This window comes from Macaca thibetana, chromosome 16 (genome assembly GCF_024542745.1).
Source record: "Macaca thibetana thibetana isolate TM-01 chromosome 16, ASM2454274v1, whole genome shotgun sequence".
NCBI classification, from domain to species: domain Eukaryota; kingdom Metazoa; phylum Chordata; class Mammalia; order Primates; family Cercopithecidae; genus Macaca; species Macaca thibetana.
In genome coordinates, this window is record NC_065593.1 from 30,234,116 (window position 1) to 30,246,208 (window position 12,093).

The window sequence follows — 12,093 nt, forward strand, 5'->3', positions numbered from 1 at the left end:
AGTGACCTGAGATCACACCACTGCACTCCAGCCTGGGGAACAGAGCAAGACTCTGTATCAAAAAAAATAAAAAATTGCAAGTCGAATAAGAGGTCTGGGAGGCCCAACTCTTTTAGACTGGATGATCGGAATGTCCTTCTGAGGACATAACAAACCTAAATTATGAGGAGCCGGCCATATGAAGAGTTGGGGAAAAGAACATTAGGCAGAAGGAACAATATTGCGAAGACCTTAAGGTGGGAAAGAGCTTGGTGTGTTTGAGGGCTATTATAGCTAGCGAAATGTGAAATGATGAGGAAATGAGCAGTGACTGAAAGGCATAAAATGATGTTAGAGAGGTAGACAGGTCAAACCATGCAGGGACTCACAGGCCATGGGAACGACCCTGGATTTTAGTCCAAGTGCAATGGGAAGCAAGCCAATCAAGGATTCACACACCAGAGATGAGATCAGGTGTGTGTATAGTGTGTGTGTGTATATATATACATATATATATATATATTTTTTTTTTTTTTTTTTTGAAACGGAGTTTTGCTCTTGTTGCCCAGGCTGGAATGCGATGGTGTGATGGCTCACTGCAGCCTCCGCCTCCCGGGTTCAAGCGATTCTCCTGCCTCAGCCTCCCACGTAGCTGGGATTACAGGCACCTACCACCACGCCCAGCTAATTTTTGTTTTTTTTGTTTTTGTTTTTGTTTTTTTGTTGTTGTTGAGACGGAGTCTCGCTCTGTCGCCCAGGCTGGAGTGCAGTGGCCGGATCTCGGCTCACTGCAAGCTCCGCCTCCCGGGTTTACAATTTTTGTATTTTCAGTAGAGACGGGGTTTCATCATGTTGGCCAGGCTGGTCTCGAACTCCTGGCCTTGTGATCCACCCGCCTTGGCCTCCCAAAGTGCTGGGATTACAGATGTGAGCCACTGCGCCTGGCCAGGTTTATATTTTTTAAAGATGTCTCTGATGGTTTTGTGGGTGTGCAATATTTACATCAAGCTTTACATTTATGATATATGCACATTTTTGTTTTTGTTGTGTTTTCTTGAGATAGAGTCTCCCTTTGTAGCCGAGGCTGGAGTGCAGTGGTGCAATCTCGGCTCACGCAACCTCCGCCTCGCGGGTTCAAGTGATTCTCCCACCTCACACCCCCCGAGTAGCTGGGACTACATGCATGTGCCATCAAGCCCAGCTAAATTTTGTATTTTTAGTAGAGACAGGGTTTTGCCATGTTGGCCAGGCTGGTCTCAAACTCCTGGCCCAAGTGATCCCCCTGCCTCTGCCTTCCAAAGTGCTGGGATTGTGGGTGTGAGCCACCGCATCAGGCTAGATATGCACGTTTTTAAATATATGTTATACATCCAAAAAAGTTAAACAACCTGGCCACTATGTGGACAATGGTAGAGAGAAGACTTATAGGCTTCTAATAGTCCAGGCAAAAGGTGATGGTGGCTTGGATTCATGAGATTGAATAGAGGGAGTTGGATGGCTTTGAGATTTTTTTGTTACTTGTTTTTTGTTTGTTTGTTTGTTTTTGTTTTTGTTTTTGTTTTTGTTTTTTTTGAGACAGAGTCTTGCTGTGTTGCCCAGGCTGGAGTGCAGTGGCGCAACCTCAGGTCACTGCAACCTCCGCCTTCCGGGTTCAAGCAATTCTGTACCTCAGCCTCCCCAGTAGCTGAGATTACAGGCACCTGCCACAATGCCCAGCTAATTTTAGTAGAGATGGGGTTTCACCATCTTGGCCAGGCAGGTTATGAACTCCTGACCTTGTGATCCATCCGCCTCAGCCTCCAAAGTGCTGGGATTACAGGCGTGAGCCACAGTGCCCGGCCACGGCTTTGAGGTTTTAAAGGTAGAATTGACAACTGGAGATGGATTGGATGTGGCAGTTGAAGGAAAGGGAAATCAGGAATGACCCCTAGATTTCTGGTTTGTGCAGCTCAGTGCAATTTATTAAAATAGTCACAATTATAGGAAATAGTTCCATAGTCCATGCTATGTGCCTGCCATAGTTCTAAGTGCCTTACATGTAATTTATTTCATTGTTCAATATTATGGTTACTATCTTCCTCCATTTTATTGATGAGAAAAGCAAAGAAAGGAGCACACAGATAGAGGAAAGAATAGCTTTCAAACATGTTAGGCAATGAGAAGTTGAAAGTTTTTGAACAGCAGAGAGGTATGAATCAAAGCTCTTAAAAAGTTTTCTTTTTTCTTTTTCTTTTTCTTTTTTTTTTTTTTTTTTTTTTTCCCGAGATGGAGTCTCGCTTTATCGCCCAGGCTGGAGTGTAGCGGCACAATCTCAGGTCACTGCAACCTCCTCCTCTCAGGTTCAAGTGATTCTCCTGCCTCAGCCTCCCTAGTACCTGAGACTACAGGCATGTGTCACCATGCCTGGCTCATTTTTGTATTTTTAGTAGAGTCAAGTTTTCACCATGTTGGCCAGACTGGGTTCAAAGTCCTGACCTCAGGTGATCTACCTGCCTTGGCCTCCCAAAGTGCTGTGATCACAGGCATGAGCCACCATGGCCAGCCTCTTAAAGATTTTTCTAATGACATCTTTACGAAATCTATGTCTATCTGCTAGGAGTTGTACCTTGAACCAGGTTTCTCTCTCTCTCTCTCTCTCTCTCCCCGTCCCCGCTCTCTTTCTCCCCCTGTCTCCCCCTGTCTCTCTTTCTCTTTCTTTTTTTAGAGATGGTTTCACTCTGTCACCCAGGCTGGAGTGCAGTGGCATGATCATGGCTCACTACAGCCTCAAACTCTTGGGCTCAAGTGATCCTCCCACCTCAACCTACCGAAGTGCTGGGATCATAGGTGTAAACCGCTGTGTCCAACTCTGTAACCAGGTTTTTCTAACCACCTCCATCTCCTTATGATTTAACTTTGGTGGGCCATAAATACAGAATTACCCAGCAGTATAGTTATCGATTTGGTGATGAAATTTGGGGAATAGGTCTAGGCTAGAGATAGAGATTTTGGAGCCATATATGTAAGAAACATAATTAAACCCATGGTATGCTAGAGTGTTAGTGTAGAGAAAATATACGAGTATAGAACTAAACTTTAAAAAATTGGCTGAGTTTGGTGGCTCACACCTATAATCCCAGCATTTGGGGAGGCCAAGGCAGGAGGATCACTTGAGCCCAGGAGTTCCAGACCAGCCTGCGCAACATGGCAGGACCTCCCCACCCCTCTACAAAAAAGAAAAAAAAAATTAGCTAGGCGTAGTGACGCACGCCTGTAGTCGCAGCTACTTGGGAGGCTAGGTGGGAGGACTGCTTGAGCCTGGGAGGTCGAGGCTGCAGTGAGTTGTAATGGTACCACTGCACTCCAGCTTGGGCAACAGTGCAACACCCTGCCTCAAGAAAGAAAAAATCCTTGCCGCTCTTTTCCTCAGATACCATCTCTTCTTTCTTTGGTCATACTTTCTTAGGAGTTATCTGCAATTCCTGTTTTTATTTCCTCACTTCTAATCCATCCTCAAACATCTGTAGTATGACTTTTGCCTTCATATCTCTACTGATTTCTCAGCAATAACATCAAATACCTCCATGTTGCTAAATCCTGTAGACACTTTTTACCCCTTCCTTCTCCTGTCTATAGCAACTAATATTGTTGATCACTTATTTATGCATTTATTCAACATATATTAATTTGTGTGTGTGTGTGATGGGGCTAGGCCTCACATGGGTAAGAGTGAACAGATTGATATAGTCCCTACTTTCATGAAACTCCGAAAACATCCTAAAATATACTATTCTGCTTTTCCTCCTACCTCTCTGACTGCTCCTTCTCAGTTCTCTTTGCATTTTTGGGTTTATCTGTTTCTTCCCCAAGCTCTCCACATTCTTCATGAATAATGTTCATGCCTACAGATTGAATTATCATCTGTATGCTCACAGTTCACAAATTTAACTCCAGATCATTCCTTATCTTCAGACACATATAATTAAGTACCTCTTGGATAGAGATCTTCACTCTAACCTAACATATAAAATGAACTCATCACCTCCCTCTCATTCCCCAAACTTCTGCCATCTCTTATATTTTCCTATTTTCAGTGACGAGTACCACCATTCATCCCTTGCCCAAACCTAAAACATAAGCCTTATCAGTCCTAGTGTCAGACTTCCTGGGTTCAAATCTTAATTCTACCGTGTGTGTGTGTGTGTGTGTGACAGGGTCTTGCTCTGTCATCCAGGCTGGAGTGCAGTGGTATGATCTCAGCTCACTGCAAGCTTCGTCTGGCAGGTTCACGCCATTCTCCTGCCTCAGCCTCCCCAGTAGCTGGGACTACAGTTGCCTGCCACCACACCTGGCTAACTTTTTTGTATTTTTAGTAGAGACGGGGTTTCACCGTGTTAGCCAGCATGGTCTCGATTTCCTGACCTCGTGATCCGCCCGCCTTGGCCTCCCAAAGTGTTGGAATTACAGGCGTGAGCCACCATGCCCGGCCATCTTAATTCTACCTTTTAACTTCTCTGTATCTCTTAAAATAGAGGAAGTAATGGTACCTGCCTGGTTATCAGGTAGGTGGTGAGGATGTAAAAATGTACTTAGCAAAGTAACTGACATAAAATCATACTCAATAAATATCAACAGTTATTTGTTTAAACCACCATCATCATGTGGCTGGATCATTTCAACAGTTTCTTGAGTGATCTCCCATTAGATTATGAGCCCGTGATGGTCCCAAAAGGTGAAAAGAAGGAAGATTGGTCAATACTTTCACCTAAAAGTGGAAGAGAATGAGGTTGGAAAAGCTTTTGGATTGATGCTGTATTTTGAAAATAGCATTGGTTCATTTTTCCTTAAAATATATGCATTTTTCAGAGAAAGGATTGGAAAATAAAACAAATATAAAGAAGATAACATTTGTAATCAGCACCCAGAGAGAACCACTAATAGGTATATATACGCCTCTGGATTTAGAGTTTTGTATCTTTCTTTTATTCTTATCATTTCAAAGCATTTTTCTGTATCATATTTTTCAACAATATGATTTAAAAGGCACATCCCAATCATATAAATAAATACATGTTCATTGTATTTGAAAAGTACAGAAAAATATTAGGAAGAAAAGTAAAACTCTCACTATTCCGCAATAACCACTTTTAACATTGTGCTGAATATCCAAGCTTTTTTTTTTTTTTGAGACGAGTCTGGTTTTGTTACCCAGGCTGGAGTGCAGTGGCGAGATCTTGGCTCACTGCAACCTCCACCTCCTGGGATCACGTCATTCTCCTGCTTCAGCCTCCTGAGTAGCCGGGATTATAGGCATGTGCCACCACACCAGCTAATTTTTGTTTTTTCAGTAGAGACGGGGTTTCACCACATTGGCCAGGCTGGTCTCAAACTCTTGACCTCAGGTGATCTGCCCACCTCAGTCTCCTAAAGGGCTGGGATTACAGGTGTGAGCCACCATGACTGGCCTATCCTAGCCTTTTTTTTCTATACATATATAGTCATACCATATACTATATTGTTTTGTATCCTATTTTTACTTAACACTTTATGAATTTTCTGTCATAAAATATTCTATAACATTATGCAGCTATCTGATTTACCATAAGTGTTTACATTATCTCTCTTTATACCTGGCTTTCCAATTTCCCCTATTCCTCTATTTTAATAACAGGAAATAATAATACATGAGTATGTTATACAAAATTTTAATGTACTTCTGATCACTTTTTTAAGAATGAAGTTTTAAAATACTTAAACACTTTCTGACTCACAGAGTTCATGGGCAAAATGTGAGAAAAATAAATCATCACTTTGCTCTCCATCCTTCCTTACACCCTGAAATTAACCTTAGGGACAGCTAGTTCATTTAACCTCATCAATCTTGTTCTCCAGTTCCAGGTCCTGGAATCTAGGTCTTAGTTTCCGAAAGAAACTTACTTTTGTGTAAGCACACCTATTATATACTAGGCACTTGACCTAATTTATCTGGTTTACGCTTCACATGCCCGAGAGAGATACTATCATTGTCTTCATTTCACAGATAAGAAGATTGAGGAGACATTAACTTTCCCAGTCACATTCAGGGTAGGGATTCAAACTCACATCCAATGCCTCCTCAACCTCTTTTACCTGCACCACTATCCTCTAGCCCCACTGCCCGTATATAGCCCTGGGTTATATCACCATTGTCCGCTCTTGAGCCTGGAAGGAAAATGAGCTGAGGGGTTTTGTTTTTCACAAAGGAACAGGATATTTCATCATCTCTGTGTTTACGTTTTTCAGAGAATTTCTGTGCGAGGTAACAAATCCATTGTCAGCTTTTTAAATATATTCCTTTGGAGTAGCCACTTAACATCCTCTGAGGCCCAGATGGGCCAGCTTTGCTGGGACCAAGGGAAATGTTTGGGTCTGGAAGGCGACAGAGATTACCGCCTTGCTAGGTCTCCCGCGCACCCCGATGACGTCACGCGGCGAGGTTCTCTGACGTCAGAGTTTCCTGCCCACCATCTTTGTCCCTGGCAAAGTGGGTTTTGCGCAGTGGCTTAGACCTAGAAAAGAATCGTGACGGGCAGGAAACCATTACACCACCACCCGGGCTGTGCTCTCCGGCTGCCGCCGCCACCCCCGCCCTCGACTTCGCCTCCGCCTCCGCCTCCGGTGAGTTCAGGGAGGCTGCCTTTGGGGTGTGTCCCTAATTGACGGGGTGGGGGACGAAAAGAAGGGGAACCCCAGGCTGGGTCGAGGACCGGCGGAAGCGAGGAAATCCTAAGAGCGTGACCGTTGAGGATACAGGGAACCGTCGGGTGTGACCAGTGAGAGGAAAAAGGTTGGAGAAAGGGTCTCCACCATGATGACTGTGGTGCGGTGAGGGAATCCTCGGGTGTGGCAGCAAGTAGTTGGGGGCATGAGGGTAAGATGTACTTCGGAATTGGGGGTTTAGGAGGACCAGAGGCCAGGGGTGTGGCTGATAGAGCCTGGAGGCCGTGGGGGGAACCGTCTTTCTTCCCCGCTCGGCGTCGTTCACTAAGAGTCACTAAGAGTCTGAGACGTGTCCAGCAAAAGCGAAAGGGAAAAACCCGTTTGCTCATTGATGGGCGAACGTCGTCTGTCCAGTAACTTGAGGGTAAGAGACAACCTCTTCCCTGCTCCGTAATGGAGGAGCATATCGCTAGAGTCTTGACCACCTGGGGAAAGACGAGGCATTCCTGACTCTTGGAGGAAGAGTAACCTCCAGAATTGACCCGATGTAAGAGAGGGGGAAGCAAATGGGGGTAAATCTTAACCCACCTTTTTTTTTTCTTCTTCTTCTTTTTCTGGGCTCTGCGGGAATGGTCTGGTTTGGGAAAGGCTGTAGATTAAGCTGAAAGTAAAGAAACTGGAACTTACTGTTATTTCCTTATCATTTGAATCCAAATAATTTGTTCATGCTGCTTATTTTCAAGAGCAGTCTTCTGTTGGAGGGGTGGGGTGGGGGGACAGGCTTTCATTGAACTCACGCGGATGCTTCATTAAACGTTTGACTTTTATTTTATTTTATTTTTATATTTTTAGTGACAGGGTCTTACTGTGTTGCCCAGTCTAGTCTAGAACTCCTGGGCTCAAGCGATCCTCCCTATTCGGCCTCCCAAAGTGCTGTGATTACAGGAGTGAGCCAGAGCGCCCAGCCAAACTTGACTTTTGAAAAGAAAAAATGTTTTGAAAACCGCCAAAGACTTATCGTAACCATTGTGGTTTAAAAGAAAATGCATTAAACTTACAAAGGCAGAATGACTAAGAAAGAAGGTGGTCTCAATGAGAATCAATTTAAATTATTAATTACCTTCCTTGTATACTTGAATTGCTTAGCCTCAGGGTACACTTACAAAGTAATAATAGAAAGTAGCAGATGAAGGAGGTGCAGCTCTATAAGAAAACGTGTAACACATTCCAGTGATGACTAAGCGTGCTGGTAAGGTGAGAACTGTTTGCAGGTATCTTAACCGTTGAAACTTTCAAGGAAGCAGAAAGGGTGATGTATAATGCAAGCATCCTCACTAAAAGCTGGGTGGTAAAATCAATATAAATCTAATATTCTGACTGTATATGAAGAAACTCAAGTCCAGTTCTTTCATTCTTTCCGTCCTTAAAAGATCCATATTTTGAAGTACTAACTTTTTAGGCACAGGTTTGAACCAAGCTGAGCAAGGAATATATTAAATAGGGCACCTTCTCCTTTCTCTTGTCCTTTCTTTCCTTCCAGGCTTAAGTTTTCCAGAGTTTAATGTTATTTTGGTTAAGAATTAGATGTAAAACTTTTGAACTCCTTTGCTTCTATATAATATTAAGAAGCTACTTTGTAGTCTAAGTAGAAATCACAGGTGATTTTAGCTTTTGTGTCATAATTTCTTATGAGAAAAATAATACCTGATGATGCTATTGTCTTTGCATTATTACTGAATATTTGATTAGAAATGAATTTGGCACCTCTCACCCTTACAATAAAAGATTACTGGAATGACATTTCTGCTTTATAATTTGGTTAACTTTGTTCTGTTTTTTACTGTGAGCACTGAGCTTTGTAAAGTCCAACTTTGTGAAAAGAAGGGTTTAGGGACTTTACGAACTAATTTGGCTTCCCAGAGAGCCATTTGAATTAAGATCCTATTAATTTTTTTTGACCTTATTCTACCCAAGGTATTAATCTTATTTTGCTGCTCAATTTCTCTTTTAGGGAACTGGAGGGAGGTATAGGAGAGGAGGGACTTTGACAACCTATATTTCATAGAAACTAGGTTATGTTAAATCTGGATATGTAATCCTGTGCAGGGAGGCCTACTCCGAAATGCAGTGACATCACACTCTGGTCAGGGCAAGTAAGAGTGATTATGTGCTTTGACTCTGGCAGCTTTGTTGTTTAACAATGGCCTTAGGCCATATCATAAATCCTCAGAACAGCCGTGACTTGTCTGGTTTGATCTGGTAGAAAGGTAGTGTGAGTTCAAATTCCGTCATGGCTTTGCTTATTTCTCTGGCTCTTCTGAAGGAACATTTTCTCCCCCAAAGGAGCAGCTTGATTTTTGAGGCACTTCAGCAAATATTTGAGTTTTTTTGTTTTTTTTTTTCTTGAGCTCTATTTTGTTTACTTTTTCTGTTACTTCTAATGAAGATGTCAGTTTTTGCCATCCTGTATTTTGGAGACTCTGGCTATGTCCATATCTAGCATGTGATTAAATGTGTGTCTCATTATATGAGGTAAGAACTCACTATATGAGAGATACACTTAATCATATATATGTGATTTTTTTTTTTGAGGTGAAATTCACGTACCATAAAATGAACCAGCTTAAGGCATACAGTTCAGTGGAATTTAGTACACTGACAGTGTTGTGCAACAATCATGTCTTCTATTTGTTTTTATTTAGACTATTTTCATTTTTCTTGGAGTTTCTTTTGGCTTAAGGCAAGAACCAGCTTGGCACCATGTTTCTCTGCCAATATGGATAGGGAATATTGTTTACAATAGTGTTGCTTACTACAGTGATATCCCTTCTCTTTAGAGCAGCAGGGACTCTTAATTTAGAATCTATGTTATGGGCTTCTAAAGATACTTGACCCTCCTCTCTTCCCTGAAATTTTGTGGGTGGGTGCATTATTTTCTAGTTAAGATGAAAACACTTAATGCTCACAGTGAACAGGACAGTAATATATTCCTTGACATTGAAATTGTTACAGATAATGAAATATGTGAGCTGTTAAAGGCATGACTTAAGACTTAGGTTAATTTATTGTTTAATAGAATGTAGTGAAAATTCCTGTAAAGAATTTACTCATGCCTGTAATCCGAGCACTTTGGGAGGCCGAGGTTGATGGATCACTTGATGTCAGGAGTTCCAGACGAGCCTGGCTAACAAGGAAAACCCCCTCTCTACTAAAATACAAAAATTAGCTGGGCATGGTAGTGGGTGCCTGTAGTCCCCGCTACTCTGAAGGCTGAGGCAGAAGAATCGCTTGAACCTGGGAGGCAGAGGTTGCAGTGAGCCCAGATCGAACCACTTCACTGGAGGCTGAGATCGAACCACTGCACTGGAGCCTGGGCCACAGTGAGACTTTGTCTCACAAAAAAAAAAAAAAAAGATTTTAATGGGTTGGGCACGGTGATCCCAACATATAGTCTCAGCTACTCGGGAGGCTGAGGTGGGAGGATCACTTGAGCCCAGAAGGCGGATGTTGCAGTGAGTCCCAGCTGGGACTACAGGCATGTGCCACCATGCCCGGCTAATTTTTGTATTTTTATTAGAGATGGGGTTTCGCCATGTTCCCCGGGCTGGTCTCGAACTCCTGAGCTCAAACTATCTGCACACCTCGTCCTCCCAAAGTTTTGGGATTACAGGCATGAGCCATCGCGCCTGGCCAAAAAAAATTTAATGCGTGTGTGTATAAGACCCTTTTCAAAGAAATTGGGTGACGAATTCTAAGGAGGTTTTGTTTTAAAATCTTAAACAAGTTTTAAAGGACATAGCATAGCATAGTAAACATCCTAGAAAGATTGTAATGGATTTGAGCTATAGTCCTTCTTTGAGGCTCAAGTAATCATTTCTGTTTATTGGTTTTTCTGTTTGTATATATAAATTCATAGATAACTTCAGATTTATTCCAGGTCTTTTATGTGAAAAATTCCTTTCTTCATTTGCCCACTTCACATTTAGTTTACATTATGAATGGATTAAATGATTATAACATTCTTTGAATTTTTGCTAGAAAGGCATTGTAAAAACATTGCATAAGGCAAGCCTCAGTATAATTTTTAATTATAACAAGTATTAAAGGAGAAATTTCTATATTCTGTAATGATATTTGTGAGTCCTAGCTCACTTCTTTTAACAAGATCATTCTGTGAATTTCTGGTACAATCTAAAGAGCTATTGGGATCAAGACTATAAATAGTAATTAGCTGGTTGGAAAGATAGCAGATGAGTCTAATTTCCATTAAACTGTACAAGTAGCACATTTTTGAGATCAGATTTGAACCAGAAGTTTTTCATTATTTTATGTTTATCTGGCTCTTTTTTCTTTCCTTTAATTACATTGATTTGTTTGCTGCTTAGGTCTTTTCTCCTAGATACATATTTACTATTGTTTGCCAAATATATTATGTCATATTGACCTGATAATAATGAGCAGGTGCCAGCATGTCTTGTCCTGAAGTTGGTAATAAGTATTATTAGTGATGGTGATAAGGAAAAATATATTCATTTTTGAGTATAGAAGGAATATTATTAAAATATATATATATTTATATATTTTTTCCCCTTGAGACAGGGTCTCACTCTATCATGGAGGCTGGAGTGCAGTGGTGAGATCATAGCTCCCCGTAGCCTTGACCTCCTAGGCTCAAGTGATCCACCCGCCTCAGCCTCCCAAGTAGCTGGGACTAACAGGTACATGCCACCATGCCTGACTAATTCTTGTATTTTTAGTAGAGATGGGGTTTTATCATGTTGCCCAGCTTGGTTGCAAACTCGTGCGCCCAAGCAATTCACCTATCTTGGCTTCCCAAAGTGTTGGGATTATAGCATGAGCCACTGCACCTGGCCTAAATTTCTATTTGTTTATTTATTTGAGATGGAGTTTTGCTCTGTTGCCCAGGCTGGAGTGCAGTGGCATGATCTCTGCTCACTGCAACCTCCGTCTCCCAGGTCCAAGCGATTCTCCTGTCTCAGCCTCCCAAGTAGCTGGGATTACAGCTGTGTGCCACCACACCCGACTAATTTTTGTATTTTTAGCAGAGACAGGGTTTCACCATGTTGGCCAGGCTGGTCTTGAACTCCTGACCTCAAGTGATCCGCCCGCCTCGGCCTCCCAAAGTGCTGGGATTACAGGCCTGAGCTACTGTGCCCAGCCGCAAATTTTAATGTATTTAAAGAAGTCAGGTACATTGGACAAAGTCTTATAGTTTCTCAAATCAGAAAACGTGGTCTTATTATTTAGTAAAAATGTGGCCAGACTGCCGTTTTTGTTAGTTGGGGCCATTTGTCATCTGGATTATTTCTTCTGGAAATTGGGATGGAAGAGTTAAGGTTGAGGTTGAGATCCACGTTCTTTTGTTTCAACACCAGTTTCAGTCTCGTGTCTGAACAGATATCTTAGTCTTTTGCC

At 42.1% G+C, this 12,093-nt stretch overlaps 2 protein-coding genes across 8 annotated transcripts in view; both read left to right on the forward strand.

The window, feature by feature from the left end:
• The window catches only part of TAF15 (TATA-box binding protein associated factor 15), a 345,012-nt gene that overhangs the window by 77,971 nt on the left and 254,948 nt on the right, over window positions 1–12,093 (forward strand). The gene's annotated exons all lie outside the window — the stretch shown is intronic.
• AP2B1 (adaptor related protein complex 2 subunit beta 1) overlaps window positions 6,445–12,093 on the forward strand; it is a 139,095-nt gene continuing 133,446 nt past the window's right edge. For 2 of the 7 annotated variants that reach the window (XM_050764902.1, XM_050764907.1), the window contains exon 1: window positions 6,445–6,615. The gene's annotated coding sequence lies outside the window, so the exon portion shown is untranslated. The other 5 variants (XM_050764901.1, XM_050764900.1, XM_050764905.1 and 2 more) reach the window with 5 other exon arrangements.